At 37.6% G+C, this 4,262-nt stretch overlaps 1 protein-coding gene across 1 annotated transcript in view; it reads right to left on the reverse strand.

Moving 5' to 3' along the window:
* The window catches only part of Mnat1 (MNAT1, CDK activating kinase assembly factor), a 328,673-nt gene that overhangs the window by 210,251 nt on the left and 114,160 nt on the right, over positions 1-4,262 (reverse strand). The window lies entirely within an intron of this gene.

Genomic DNA, 4,262 nt, shown 5'->3' on the forward strand with positions numbered 1-4,262 from the left:
GGATAGATATATAGTTGCATTCTCTTAATGAATAGAATGATTTGTTTCAATGGTGTTTGTAAATAGGATCACAAGTCCTCTTCTTGTACAGCAATTAACCACTAAGAAGAATATATGCAGTGTATTATTTGTTGAAACTGTACTTCCGATTGGATTTGAAACTGTCTTATTGCTCTGTTTATCAATAAATCTTTGAAAAAATAAAAAAATAAAAAAAGATCTCATAGGTAGAACAAAAAAAAAAAAGAATGTATCCTCACAAGGACCACAGCTATAATTTTATCTCAGGATAGGAAAGGACAAATCAACTTAAGAATGCAAGAAGGGGCCAGGGAGATAGCTCAGTGGAATAAGTGCTTGCGTGGGAAGCACAAGGTCCTGAGTTCAATCCCTGGTACCACCAAAAAAAAAATTTAAAAAAGATTGTCCTTTTAGGGCCAGCCAAATAGCTCAGCAGATTAAAGGGTCTACTTAGAGGCAGGGGCCTGGAGTTTGAACCCTGGGCCTGCCATGCCAGCCCCACCCCCGCAGTGCACTGAGATGGCAATTGAGACCGGGCATGATGGCGCGTGCCTATAATCCCAGCACTTTAGAGGCTATAAACAGGAGGATCACTACAAGTCCAATCTATGCAATGAGACCCTGTACACTCTGTACTAAATACAAGAAAAAAAAAAAAAAAAAAAAGAAGAAGAAGAATGTAAGAACCAGGCAGATAGTTTACTGAACTAAAGTGCCTGCTTAGGCAGGCACAGTGACCAGGGTTCAATCCCTGGCCTGTCATGCTGGTCCTGCCCCCCAGCAAATGAGACTGGGTGTGGGGGTCACATGCCTGTAATCCCAGCGCTTGGGAGGCTGAAAACAGGAGAAACACTGAAAATCCAATCTGTATAGTGAGACCCTGTAGACCCTGTACTAAACACATTTGAAAAAGAATGCAGGTCCAGGCGTGACTGCACACCTGTACTCCCAACAATAGAAGGCTGAGGGAGGACAATGGCTTCAAATTCGAGGCCAGCCCGGGTGACATAGTGAGTTGAAGGCTAGACTAAACAGCATAGTGAAGCCCTGTCTTAGAAATCTTAAATAGGCATGACTTTGATTCAAAAGAGTTCAACATATACTTACCTATCTACATCAAAAGACAATGTGAAACCCTGCCTCAAAAGAATTTTAAAAACTTAAATACTCATATGAAACTTAATTTAAAATATGTTAATGATCTAAGTTGGGTATGATGTTGCAGACCTGTAATTCCTAGATTCTGTAGTCTAAGGTAAGAGAATTGTGGTGATTTTGAAAAGGCCAGAGCAATGAGTTCAAAGTCAGCCTGAACTATGTAATGAGGCTCTACCTCATAAAAAGGAAACAGAAATCAGTGACCAAAATATAATGGCCAAATTCATAAGACTGTTCAAAAAAAAATAGGAGATAAGTCTTTATGGCCTTAAATTTGACGAGTTCTGAGCTGTCACATCAAAAACACAAACAACAACAAATAGACAAGTTAAACTTTATCAAAATTTTAAGAATTTATAAAAAGGCATTATTCCTAAAATAAAAGACAACCTATCAAATGGGAGAAATATTTGCAAATCATGACCTGATAAATGGCTACTACCAAGAATATATGAAATCTTACAATTTATCAACAAAAAGGAAAAACAACTTAAAAAATGACAAAAACCAAGCATAGTGGTGCAGGCCTATACTATAATCCCAACCGAGGAGGCTGAAGCAAGGCTGAGACAGGAGGAGGACCACAAGTTCAAGGCTAGCCTGGGATACATAGTAAGTTCAAGGCCAGCCTGAACTACATAGTGAGATTCTAAGAAAACAAAAAAAGAACAAAAGACTTGAATATACATTTCTAAAAAAAAAAAAAAAAAAAAAATTACACAAATAGCCAAAAAGAACATGAAAAGACAATCAACAGCATCAGTCAATTTAAATACAAATTTAAACTATAATGTTACATTATTTCACACTCACTAGGATAACTATAATTTTAATAAATGGACAATAACAAGTATTAGCAAGGATAATATAAAATCAAAACCCTCAAATTTTCCTGGTAAAACTATAAATGATTCAGTTGCTATGGAAGAAAGTGTCATTGTTCCTCAGGAAGTTAAACACAGAATTTACTATATGATCTAACAATTCCACTTCTACATATATACTCAAAAGATGTGGAAACAGGTATTCAAACAAGTGCATGTCCAAGCATGTTCACAGCAGAAGTAATCACAACCATCAAAGGAACAAAGAACCCAAAAGCCTCCCAACAGATAATGGATGAACTAATTGTGGTATACACATGCAACTGTATTATTTAGCCATAAAAAGGAACCCTTGAAAACCATATGCCAAGTAAAAGAAGTCACACACAAAAGGCCACATATTACATGATTCTGTTTTTATAAACTATGCAGAATAGGCAGGTCCAAAGAGCGAAAAAGCAGACTAGTGGTTACCAGGGGCTGGGGGAGGTGAGTGAGTAATAGGGACATTGTGATCAAAATGCTTTGGAACTCATTATAAAGATACTGTTTGCACAGCACTGTAAATACACAAAATGCCACTGAACTGCTTACTTTACAATGATTCATTTCATATAATGTGATTTTCACTCCCAAAAATTGAACCCAGGGAATGCTGAGCTACAATCCCAGCACCCCTCTTTTGGAACAAGGTTTTCACTAAATTGCCCAGGCTAGTTTGGAACTTGCAAACCCCCAGCCTCAGCCTCCAGAGTAGCTGGGACTACAGGCATAAACCATCAGCCCTGGCTCATACTAATTTAAACAAATCTTACATTTAGGCATAGTCACATGCCTGTAGTTCTCCCTAATCAAGAGGTAAGGCCAGAGGATCATTAAGACCTAAAGAGTCTGAGAACAGCCTAAGCATTACACTTTTAATTCTGTCTCAAAAAATTTTTTTCCAAAAACAAAATTAAATATTCTTAGTATAACATCAAGGACTCCTTTGTTTTGTCCTACTTTGTTTTATTTGTGGGTACTTAAGATTTAACCCAGGGCCCTCTCACTGAGAGAGAGAGAGAGAGAGAGAGAGAGAGAGAGAGAGAGAGAGAGAGATCTCCCCAGTTTTTTTATTTTGACACAAGGTCTCACCAACTCATGAAACTGCTCAGGCTGGTTGTGAACTTGCAATCCTGCCTCAGGCAGAAAATTCTTACATTACCAGTGTGCACCACCACAGCTGACTTTTTTTTTTTTTTTTTTGACACAGGGTCTCTCACTAAGCTGCCCAGGTTGGCCTCACAAGTATACTCCAGGCTGAGGAGATAGCTTGGCAGTGTAAGAGCCTATCTGGCAAGCTCAAGGACCCAGGTTCACTCCCTGGTACCACATGCCATGCCAGCCTCACACTGAGCTGGCCACCAAAACCAGGCATGGTGCTGCACACCTGTAATCCCAGCACTGTGGAGGCTGAGACAGGAAGATTACTACAAGTCTGAGCTACATAACAAGATACTGTACTAAATAAATAAATAAATAAATAAATAATATTTTTTTTTCTCTTTTTGGTGCCGGGGATTGAACTCAGGACCTTGCACTTGCCAGGCAAGAGCTTATTCTACTGAGCTATCTCCGCAGCCCAATAAAATACTATTTGTAAATATTTTTTTTTTAAAGTAAGCTACTTCTGCCTCAACCCCTGAGTAACTGGGATTTCATAGGCATCACTGTGTCCAACTGTGAAATGATTTTCATATGAAGTATTCTCGTTTGAAAAGTCCACAAAATAGTCTCATTATTTTACTTTAAAATATTTTTAAGCACAAAGAAAAACTTTAAACATAGTATTGTTTCCAAGGAGCTCAACAAATTATACAACTTGTTAATTTTCCTTCTTCCAAACAGGAAAAATATTTCTTCTTTCAATACACCTGTTTATCAGCTTACCTTTTCCATATCATCTATAATTACAAACTGTACTGCCTTTACTTTGGTACATGCTTTTCTTCAGTACTTTAATTCTATCAAGAATATTATATATCATACTATAGAGATTAGACTCCATGACACATGGTGTCAGCATTATAGACTAGTAAAACTTCTTCAAAACTTTACAGACACAGTAATTATTCCCAAAATTTCAAAAGCATTGATACAATATTTATTTAAAACCATGTAGAAGTGTCCCAAATTTTCTGATCAAGAAGATTATGGGGCCAAAGAGGAAAGTGATCGATGACGTAGAGTGTGCCTAAGGAGAGTCACATGGGGAGAAGA

This window comes from Octodon degus, unplaced genomic scaffold, assembly GCF_000260255.1.
Source record: "Octodon degus isolate 3935 unplaced genomic scaffold, OctDeg1.0 scaffold00007, whole genome shotgun sequence".
NCBI lineage: Eukaryota > Metazoa > Chordata > Mammalia > Rodentia > Octodontidae > Octodon > Octodon degus.